The sequence below is a fragment of the Eurosta solidaginis genome, chromosome 5 (assembly GCF_040869045.1).
Source record: "Eurosta solidaginis isolate ZX-2024a chromosome 5, ASM4086904v1, whole genome shotgun sequence".
Lineage (NCBI taxonomy): Eukaryota > Metazoa > Arthropoda > Insecta > Diptera > Tephritidae > Eurosta > Eurosta solidaginis.
In genome coordinates, this window is record NC_090323.1 from 110,661,343 (window position 1) to 110,673,758 (window position 12,416).

A 12,416-nucleotide genomic window follows, 5' to 3' on the forward strand; every position below is an offset into this window, starting at 1 on the left:
TTAAATTTTATTTCAATAAAATGTTTTTTTTCTTCTGCGAAAATATATTAGAGATAATTTTTTTTTTGTTTACGCCACCCAAACAACATTCCGCCAACCTCAATTTGGGCATGATCAATGATACCAATATTCTTTCAGATCATGACCCGTTACCAAACTTTATTGGCCAAGTCAGAGGGAGGCGAAAAGCGTTTCGACGTTGCTTGCCAGCTCTGCGGCAGGGATCATAGCCTTAGGATCTGTGCCGAATATCGAAAAAATCCCCAGAAGAGAGGTTGCGGGCAGTACTTCTGCACAAGTATTGTCCAAACTGTCTGTCGCCCTTTCACCGCGTGGACAAATGTAACAGCAAGTATCGCTGCAAGAGGTGCCAAGAGAAGCACCACACCACGCTTCATTTAGATGAGCGTCGAGCGGTATGCGACGAGACGACCACAAACGGCGAAGACAACACGTCCGACGACGCGTTGTCAATCAACCTCTCGGGACCGGCTAAATCCTGGGCTCAGCAGGTGGAAGAAGAAGAGATGGAAGAAGAAAGAGAGAGCGGAAAAAGAGCATGCGAAAGCGGAAATGAGGCCGTCAACGAGCAGGAATGGAATGCGCAGTTTCCGACCGCTGTTGCCGCACGAACGAAGGGCGGAGGAAGAGAAAAAAACTCGAAACCAACAAAATAATTGGAGCACCGTGAAGTCGGACCCCATCGAAAGTCAGCTAAATCGTTCAAACTCGCAAGGCAGCAACGGCGAAAGAAATCGACGCCATACTCTCTTGAAGCCCAAAGTACAATGAAGCTAACGCGCGACACGCCGGAAGGCTTCCGGACAGGGCGGCTGCTCCAGGCTACACCATCGCCCATCATGCGGCCGTTCGTGCCCATTGCACCGACGGCCATCGTACGAATCGAATCGCGTGGGCATTTACACCTGGTTCGGGCCATTATTGATCCCTGCGCCACCAGCACGATCGTCGATGCGGAGCTGGTACGCGACTTACAATTGGAGCGCCAAGGGCATGGACAATGCACCCTCATACTGCGCGGCAAATTCGGAGCGTCGACGCGCATAACAACCCAAGCAGCCGTCGTCGAAGGCCATTTCCGTTTGAGTCCACCGTCCAATGTGGACCCCAAGATTGCCGCGCCCTTTGAGTTCATGCGGCTGGCGGATCCGCAATTCTACCGCTCATCACCGATACGGCTTACACACGGCGCTGACATTTACGCCGAAATGATGGTGAGCGGTACACCGGCATCGACAGTTGGTGGTCTCCTAACCCAACCGACCGTGTTCGGGTTGGTGGTCTCGGGAGCCTGCCAAAAATAAATATCCGACTTTCACGCCTCACACATGCGCCATCTTATATATATTTAAGTAAAAATGCACGGAATTTAAAACCACGTACGTATATCTAATAACTTCTTTTCTTTTTCCACAGGAGAGCGAAACGTGAGGTCAACCATCTGGCGTGCAGTGCTTGCAGTCCGCATCTGCACTGCCTTCTTCCATTACACCGCCTTACTGGACGTGCGATCACGTGGCATCCCCTTTTTTTAATGTTATCTTTGTTGCTTACGGCAAGGGGGCCGGTATGTTTAGGCCACAGGCCTAAATATATCTCCCCTCCCTCGTAACATAATTTTCTTAGTTATTTTCCTTCGTTAACTACCACCCACATATGCTTGTGATCACTAATACACACGGGCATGTATGAGTGGTAGTACGCATGTATCTTAGATTTTACCGCTGTGAGCCCGCGGTATAGCAACTTTGTTGCCGGGAAACCCAACGATGGAGCTGTATCTCGGGTTCATCGGCTCATGTCGCAAAGAGGCTCGTCCTCTTTGAATCCAGCAGCCAGCAAAGGTACACGTAATCACACGTTCACCTAAGTGCAAATTTTCATAATTATTACTACATATATATCATTTTCCACATTTGTTAAACCAGTTCTTAACACTTGTTGTATTTATATAAATAAAAGCACACTGTGAATTCCTTTTTATTAATACGAAACCCTTTTGGTGTTTTTATTTTCTTCCTCTTTTTTCGCCTTAACCAATCTTTAACAAATACGTGGGTGCGCGCCGTTGCCACCACGCATTTGTCCACTACAATTAACCAATATATTAAATTGCAAAAATGAAATGCTGTATTTGGTATTTGCGGATGACCCTGTGGGTATTTCCCTCAACCGAATTCCTCCATTATCACTTCCAGAGGATCCACTACATCCTACACTTGAGATAATGCTTGGCCTGGTCTCACCCAGTGGATATCTTCGTATCTCTGCGGTAGAACGCAACAAGTAATTTTTAAAAACACTCTTTCAGATGTCATTAATGTTCCCTCTGGCGTCCCACAGGGCAGTAATCTCGGTCCAATTCTCACAATAAAATATTCCAAAATTTGTATGTATACTGATGATGTTAATGCCGCTGAGCCTCAATTAATGTAAATTCATGTGCCTCTCTCAGAGATTTTTGCCAGCAGCCTCTTACGTAATTAATAATTTCTGTCTTGTATCAGTAAATTATTTTGTTGACTTGGGAGTCACGATGGATACTAAACCTAATTTGTGTTGAAATAATCTGGCAACTCGAATAGCTATTACGTCTTTGTTCTATCTCTTTATCATATCATTTTTCTTATTGTAATGAGAGATATTCTAGTTAGTTGTTAACGATCACTCAAGTGGATGAGACTTTAATAATAATAAACATCTTTGAATTTACTTCTACGAATACTTTTATTTCGCGGTTACGCCAAAAGGTAACGACCTCTAAATCTAACAAAAGGTTATGGGCCCAGGTAGACCTAAGACGCGAAGCCAAAGTAAAGTAGAAGAACAAGAGATAACTGAAGAATCAAATTCGACAGATGACGACGTGTTTGAAGACATTTTACTGCAACCAGAGTCGATGAAATCCAAACAAGTGTCACGTGAGCATATTATAAGTGAATTCCCAGATATGGCAAATGAGCTATACGCTATGGAAAAGTTCGATGAGTATAACTATGACTCATGGTGCGTGCAACTGCGTGGTGTGCTAATTCATTCGGATCAGTGGAAAGTCGTGTCTGGTAAACTAGCACGGACTGATGACAATGCTGAAGAGTGGTATACGTTAGATGAGAAAGCGCTTGCTACAATAGTTTTGTCAGTCAAACCAACACAACTGAACCACATTAAAAATTGCAAGCAATCCAAGGAAGCGTGGGGAAAATTGGAGTCCATCTATAAACCTAAAGATCCTACTAGAAAAGTTACCCTACATAAAAGTCTGTTGAATCTCCGTTTGTCGGATGACGGTAATATGCTACAATTTTTAAACTCATTTCAAGACATTGTTGAGAAATTAGCAGAGGTCGGAATTGCCATAAACAATGAGATATTGGTCATCATACTTCTATCGAGTCTGCCAAACCATTTTGAGGGCTTCGTGATTGCCATGGAAACAAGAGGTGAACTACCGGAGTACGGCGTATTAAAAGTGAAACTTCTAGAAGAATACGAGCGAAGAAATAATCGAAACACTAAAGAAAGCATTCAGCATGCATTTTCTGCTCAGAACAACAACAATAATGGAGCTCAACATCGAATGGACAAAAATAAGAACCCTAATGATTCTACTTCCACTTTGCATGGAAACTATAAGTCGAAAAATAATGTTAAATGCTACCATTGTCATAAACGCGGGCACTATGCTTACAACTGTAAATCGAAAAAATCAAAAGAACAAAAAGAATCGAAGGAAAGCTCATACTATGCACAAGCTACCACAGCAATCACGAATATCAACAACTACTACAATTGCGAAAACCGGTCTGAGTGGATTGTGGATAGTGGTGCCACATCACATTTGTGTAACAACAAAGATTTTTTTGTTTCAATGGAAAAGTAGAGGAAATGGTGTCGATTCCTGGAAATCAAATCGTCACAGCAGTAGGAAAGGGAGATGTGAAATTGACAACGGCAAATGGCAAATTACTGCTCAAAAATGTCTTGTATGCTCCCACTTTCCAACATAATTTTTTCTCAGTTATAAAATGTGTTAAAAACGGCGCGTAGGTGACATTTTCAGACCAGGGTGTTGTCGTAAAAGATAAACATTGCAATGTTAACCTTGAAAGCAAATATCAAAAATGATTTGTTTGTGTTTGAGAGTACAATGCAGTCGGCGTATTCGTGTGTATTGCATATGTGGCATTTGAGGCTTGGACACGTAAATTTCGGATGCTCGCATCAAATGAAAACAAAACAATTAGTGCGCGGATTAGAAAAAGCACATTTTAAAGAAAATAATTCGTGTGTTACATGCATGCGCAGCAAAATTTACACGCAACCGTTCCCACAACAATCTGAAAGTAAAGCTGACAATGTATTGGACTTGATACACACCGGCGTATGTGGCCTTTCAACGTTCAATCAATTGGTGGCTCACGATATTTTCTTAGCTTCATTGACGATAGGTCTAGAAAAATGTTTGTTTACTTCATAAAATCTAAAGAAGAAGTACTTGATAAATTCAATACATTCCAAAACATGGTAGAGCGTCAAACAGGGAAGTTGATACGCTCTTTGAGAAGTGCATCGAACGTTTTAAGGCCAGATTAGTGGCGAAAGGATGTAGCCAAAAATATGGGATTAATTATAAAGAAACAGTCTCGCCAGTCATAAGATATGCAACAATAAGAATGTTGCTTGCATTTGCAGCTGAAAATAAAATGCATCTTCACCAGTTGGATATCACAGCAGCCTACCTTAATAGTTCTCTAAATGAAGAGTGTTACATGCAACAACCTGAAGGTTTTGTAGATGAAAAATATCCAGATCGAGTATTGCGGCTACACAAGCAATCTACGGGCTCAAACAGTCAGGACGTGAGTGGAACTTCACGCTTGATGCCGTCCTCAATAAAATGGGGTTTTTGCCGAGCAAGAACGAGCAGTGTTTATACATACGCTACATTGGCGGAAATTTATGTGTCATTGCAGTCTATGTAGACGATTTAATTGTAGGTAGCCAAAGTTTAGAAGACATAAACATGTTTAAAGCCGACCCCGCAAAAGAGTTTAAGGTCGTTGATAAGGGACCGATCTCATATTTCCTTGGTTGGGAGATCGACAGGTGTGGAAGTACTGGTGCGGTAACAGTATGTCAGTCTAAATATATACGTAATCTATTAAAACAATACGATATGGTCGATTGCCGTCCTGTATCAACACCTTTGGATCCAGGGCATAAGGTGGGTGATGTAGACGAATCTGACATACAGATCGAGCAGACATCATATCAGCAGTTGATTGGTGAGTTACTATATTTGGCAATATCTACACGCCCTGATATACAACATTCTGTAAGTAAATTGGCAGAATGCAATTCAAACCCAACCCGTAAGCACGAAGTTGGCGCGAAACATATATTACGCTACCTGGCAAAAACTATCGGTTTGAAGTTGAAATACGATGGCAATATAAAGGAAATAGAAGGCTACTCTGACGCAGATTGGGGTGGTGACACCAAAGATAGAAAATCGTACTCTGGATTCGTATTCTTAATGAGCGGTGGTGTAATTTCTTGGGAAAGTAAGAAGCAGAGTGCGGTAGCAGTAAGCACAACCGAAGCGGAATATTATGCACTGTCTACAGCATTAAAAGAAGGAATTTACCTTATAAGCCTTTTAGAGGAAATTGGGCAATATGCGGCAAATGAGCCTATCTTAATAAAATGCGAAAACTTAAGCACTCAAAGATGGGTTTGATGGTGAATGAGGACAAAACGAGTACCTGCTGTCATCGAGCAAAGAGTCAGCGCATATGCGCCTTGGCAATCACGCTACTGTTGGCAGCCATAATTTCGAAATAGTAAAAGACTTCGTTTATTTGGGAACCAGCATCAACACTAGCAACAACATCAGCACTGAAATCCAGCGAAGAATCAATCTTGCCAATAAATGCTACTTTGGACTAGGTAGGCAATTGAAAAGTAAAGTCCTCTCTCGGCGAACGAAAATCACACTCTACAAGTCACTTATCGTACCCGTCCTGCTATATGTGGCAGAAGCATGGACCATGACAACAGCAGATGAAGCGGCTTTGGGAGTGTTCGAGAGAAAAGTTCTTCGAAAGATTTATGGACCTCTACGCGTTGGCGATGGCGAGTACCGAAGAAGATTTAATGATGAGCTGTACGAGCTATACGCAGACATCAACATAGTCCAGCGAATTAAAACACAGCGGCTGCGCTGACTAGGCCATGTTATGCAAATGAAAGATGATGCTCCGGCCAAGAAAGTGTTTCTATCGGAACCCGCCTATGGAAGCAGAGGTAGAGGGCGGCCCCACTCCGTTGGTAGGACCAGGTGGAAAACGATTTAAACTCCTTTAGTGTGACCAATTGGCGCCGGTTGGCGGAGCGAAGGAGCGACTGGCGCGCCTTGTTGGACGGCCATAACCGTTTAGACGGTTAAGCGCCAATTAAGTAAGTATCTTAGCTGAAAATTACTAAATGTTTATCCACATTTAAGCAACTCTCCACATTGTTCATAAAGTACGAGCCCTCGACTTTCAAAGAATTTCTGCTGCATTAACCGAATTTCGGACCGGAGGAAGAAAGGTTCCATCAACTACTAAGAGCTGCCCAAAGAACTATAGGTTGACTTAATTTTACATATTTTTTATCTTTATGTAAAATTATGTATAGTGTAAGTCAGAGCGTGCCACAATTATTATTATACATATATAAAAGCTAAAAATTTTAATATTTTATATGTAATTAAAACAAACTTTTATAATTTCCGTAAGTTCCTGATCAAAGCGGGGCGATTTCCCCCCTCGCCGCCCCCTGGATCCTGTATAAGTGAGGATAAGCGTTTTTTTTACCAGCAAACGTAGACATATATACGTGCAAAAAAACAAGGCTATAGGTGGACTCTCTTCATTTATATTAAAGAAATGCAGTTTGTTCCTCTGTATTCCTCTTAAATAAATCTACAATCTTTCTTTAGCGAGAGCTAAGTTCATTGCCCGATGGAAAATAGCCTCGATTTCTCCAATTTTTAAGTCAGGCAAAAAATATGATGTGACAAACTATACACATATCTCAAAGCTTTCTTACTTACTTACTTAATTGGCGCTTAACCGTCTAAACGGTTATAGCCGTCCAACAAGGCGCGCCAGTCGCTCCTTCGCTCCGCCAACCGGCGCCAATTGGTCACACCAAGGGAGTTCAAATCGTTTTCCACCTGGTCCTTCCAACGGAGTGGGGGCCGCCCTCTACCTCTGCTTCCATAGTCGGGTTCCGATAGCAACACTTTCTTGGCCGGAGCATCATCTTTGATTCGCATAACATGGCCTAGCCAGCGCAGCCGCTGCGTTTTAATTCGCTGGACTATGTTGATGTCTGCGTATAGCTCGTACAGCTCATCATTAAATCTTCTTCGGTACTCGCCATCGCCAACGCGTAGAGGTCCATAAATCTTTCGAAGAACTTTTCTCTCGAACACTCCCAAAGCCGCTTCATCTGCTGTTGCCATGGTCCATGCTTCTGCCCCATATAGCAGGACGGGTACGATAAGTGACTTGTAGAGTATGATTTTCGTTCGCCGAGAGAGGACTTTACTTTTCAATTGCCTACCTAGTCCAAAGTAGCATTTATTGGCAAGACTGATTCTTCGCTGGATTTCAGTGCTGATGTTGTTGCTAGTGTTGATGCTGGTTCTCAAAGCTTTCTACTTATAATAATAATACCCAACGGATTATTACCCTCCAAAGCCCGCCCGACCGGCGTGAGGGGCGCATCCGCATGACGCATGGATTTGGCCGATTTGTTGTTAGGCGGAGGTTTGTTAAGCGTCGAGATCTAAAACTGCTCAGCTACAGAATAAACATCATCAGGTGAGTACTATACATAACAGTTAGAATTTACATAACAAAAAATATAAATAGAAATGATACATATACATACTACATTGTTAAATAAGTGAACATATTTAGTTAATTAAATTTTTTTTGGTTTGTTACGAGTTAAGATAGGATAAGACAGTTTTTTGTATGGTAAAAAGTGAATCCGTTATATCAAATGAATTAGAATGGGTGTTAAAATCATGACACAAACACCGAAAATGCTCATTCAATTCGAAGTTAGTTCTACACTGCCTCAAAAGAACAGGTTTGTAATGTCTTGACACTCGTGATGGGACGTTAAAGTTTACTTCGTTTAAAAGAATTGGACTAGAAATAAATCCAATTAGGAGCTTAGTCATAAATATAACGCCTAGCATTTCTCTACGATTTGCAAGAGTTGGAAGATTGATAAGCTTCAACCGACTAGTATAAGGCGGAAGATTATACGCATAAAAAAGTAGAAATTGGTTTTGTATTGATTCAAGTCTATCTGCATGAACTTGATATTGTGGATTCCAGACTATTGATCCGCATTCTAGTATAGGTATAACTAAAGTGATGAAAAGCGCTTTAGTTACATAAGGGTCACTAAATTCTTTAGACCATCATTTCACGAATGATAGAACACCTCTAGCCTTATTGACAGTAACATTAATATGAAGGTTGAAACTAAGTTTATCATCTATCGTGACTCCCAAGTCCACAAAATAGTTTATTGATGGAAGACAAAAATTATTAATTACGTAAGAGGCTGCTGGCAAAGATTTCTAGAGAGGGACATGAATTTGCATTTATTGAGGTTCAGCGGCATTGAATTTATGTTGGACCAATTAACTAACTAGGCAGTTTAAATCCTCTTCACTCATCTCAGATCGCTATTTAAAATGAACGATATCGGACTATAACCACGCCCACTTTTTCGATATCGAAAATTTCGAAAAACCGAAAAAATGCGATAATTCATTGCCAAAGGCGGCTAAAGCGATGAAACTTGGTAGATGGGTTGCCGTTATGACGCAGAATAGAAAATTAGTAAGATTTTGGACAATGGGCGTGGCACCGCCCACTTTTACAAGAAGGTAATTTAAAAGTTTTGCAAGCTGTAATTTGGCAGTCGTTGAAGATATTATGATGAAATTTGGCAGGAACTATTACTATATATGTGCTAAATAAAAATTAGCAAAATTGGATGAAGAACACGCCCACTTTTTAAAAAAAATTTTTTTAAAAGTCAAATTTTAACAAAAAATTTAATATCTTTACTCTATATAAGTAAATTATGTCAACGTTCAAGTCCAGTTATGATATGGTGCAACAAAATACAAAAATAAAAGAAAATTTCAAAATGGGCGTGGCTCCGCCCATTTTCCTTTAGTTTGTCTAGAATACTTTTAATGCCATAAGTCGAACAAAAATTTACCAATCCTTCTCAAATTTGGTAGGGGCATAGATTCTATGACGGTAACTGTTCTCTGTGAAAATGGGCGAAATCGGTGGAAGCCACGCCCAGTTTTTATACACAGTCCACCGTCTGTCCTTCCGCTCGGCCGTTAACACAATAACTTGAGCAAAAACCGATATATCTTTACTAAACTTAGCCCACGTACTTATCTGAACTCACTTTATCTTGGTATAAAAAATGGCCGAAATCCGACCATAACCACGCCCACTTTATCGATATCGAAAATTACGAAAAATGAAAAAAATGCCATAATTCTATACCAAATACGAAAAAAGGGATGAATCATGGTAACTGGATTGGTTTATTGACGGAAAAAATATAACTTTGGAAAAAACTTTGTAAAATGGGTGTGACACCTACCATATTAAGTAGAAGAAAATGAAAAAGTTCTACAAGGCGAAATCAACAGCCCTTGGAATCTTGGCAGGAATACTGTTAGTGGTATGGCATATATAAATAAATTAGCAGTACCCGACAGATGATTTTCTGGATCACCTGGTCCACATTTTGGTCGATATCGCGAGAACGCCTTCACATATACATCTAAGGGCCACTCGCTTTTAAAACCCTCATTAATACCTTTAATTTGATATCCATATCGTACAAACACATTCTGGAGTCACCCCTGGCCCACCCTAATGGCGATATCTCGAAAAGGCGTCCACCTATAGACCTAATGCCCACTCCCTCTTAAAATACTCAGTAACACCTTTCGTTTGATACCCATATCGTACAAACATTCTAGAGTCACCCCTGGCCCACCCTAATGGCGATATCTCGAAAAGGCGTCCACCTATAGACCTAATGTCCACTCCCTCTTAAAATGCTCAGTAACACCTTTCGTTTGATACCCATATCGTACAAACATTCTAGAGTCACCCCTGGCCCACCCTTATGGCGATATCTCGAAAAGGCGTCCACCTATAGACCTAATGCCCACTCCCTCTTAAAATGTTCAGTAACACCTTTCGTTTGATACCCATATCGTACAAAGATTCTAGAGTCACCCTTGGTCCACCTTTATGGCGATATCTCGAAAAGGCGTCCACCTATAGAACTAAGGATTACTCCCTTTTAAAATACTCATTACCACCTTTCATTTGATACCCATATCGTACAAACACATTCTAGAGTCACCCTGGCCCACCCTAATGGCGATATCTCGAAAAGGCGTCCACCTATAGACCTAATGCCCACTCCCTCTTAAAATGCTCAGTAACACCTTTCGTTTGATACCCATATCGTACAAACATTCTAGAGTCACCCTTGGTCCACCTTTATGGCGATATCTCGAAAAGGCGTCCACCTATATAACTAAGGATTACTCCGTTTTAAAATACTCATTACCACCTTTCATTTGATACCCATATCGTACAAACACATTCTAGAGTCACCCCTGGCCCACCCTAATGGCGATATCTCGAAAAGGCGTCCACCTATAGACCTAATGCCCACTCCCTCTTAAAATGCTCAGTAACACCTTTCGTTTGATACCCATATCGTACAAACATTCTAGAGTCACCCCTGGCCCACCCTAAAGGCGATATCTCGAAAAGGCGTGCACCTATAGACCTCATGCCCACTCCCTCTTAAAATGCTCAGTAACACCTTTCGTTTGATACCCATATCGTACAAACATTCTAGAGTCACCCTTGGTCCACCTTTATGGCGATATCTCGAAAAGGCGTCCACCTATATAACTAAGGATTACTCCCTTTTAAAATACTCATTACCATCTTTCATTTGATACCCATATCATACAAACACATTCTAGAGTCACCCCTGGCCCACCCTAATGGCGACATTTCGAAAAGGCGTCCACCTATAGACCTAATGCCCACTCCCTCTTAAAATTCTCAGTAACACTTTCCGTTTGATACCCATATCGTACAAACATTCTAGAGTCACCCCTGTCCCACCTTAATGGCGATATCTCGAAAAGGCGTCCACCTATAGACCTAATGCCCACTGCCTCTTAAAATGCTCAGTAACACCTTTCATTTGATTCCCATATCGTACAAACACATTCTAGAGACACCCCTTTTCCACCTTTATGGCGATATCTCGAAACGGCGTCCACCTATGGAACTAAGGATCACTCCTTTTCAAAATACTCATTAACAGCTTTCATTTGATACCCATATCGTACAAACATATTCTAGAGTCACCCCTGGTCCACCTTTATGGTGATTTCTCGAAAAGGCGTTCACCTATAGAACTAAAGCCCATTCCCTTTTAAAATACTCATTACCACCTTTCATTTGATACCCATATCGTACAAACACATTCTAGAGTCTCCCCTGGTCCACCTTAATGGCGATATCTCGAAAAGGCGTCCACCGATAGACCTAAGGCCCACTCCCTCTTAAAATGCTCAGTAACACCTTTCATTTGATACCCATATCGTACAAACATATTCTAGAGTCAGCCCTGGTCCACCTTATGGCGATATCCCTAAATGTCGTCCATCCATAGAACTATGGCCTACTCTCACTAAAAAATACTCTTTAATACCTTCCATTTGATACACATGTCATACAACCACATTCCAGGGTTACCCTAGGTTCATTTTCCTACATGGTGATTTTCCAGATTTTGTCTCCATATCTCTCAACTGAGTATGTAATGTTCGGTTACACCCGAACTTAGCCTTCCTTACTTGTTTTTAAAAACAGTTTGACAGTTGCATAGTTATTGCTTGAGTGAAAATGGTTTTCAGTCACTGATCGTAACACGTAATACGGGTCCAGATTGTTTTAAATAATATCGCAACATCTTCAATCGTCTGTGAAGTCGATGCAAAGATCTTTAAAAGATTGGAGCGGCCTTAGTAGGAGTTGCTACGCGCTTTTTTCAAGATGGATGAATACAGTTTTTAAGTCAAACTTACGAAGTAGCTCAAATAAAATTTTGACATTGTAGCTTATTAAGAATTATCACAGAATTATATTTCATTTTGCAATAATATTTGTTTTTTACAGCAGTTTGGTCAAAAGAAGTAATGTGTTAAAATTCATTACAATACATTTCTCCAAAAACAAATTGTC

General features: G+C 41.1%; 1 protein-coding gene across 1 annotated transcript in view; it reads right to left on the reverse strand.

The window, feature by feature from the left end:
- LOC137233651 (protein odr-4 homolog) overlaps positions 1–12,416 on the reverse strand; it is a 314,386-nt gene that overhangs the window by 32,936 nt on the left and 269,034 nt on the right. The window lies entirely within an intron of this gene.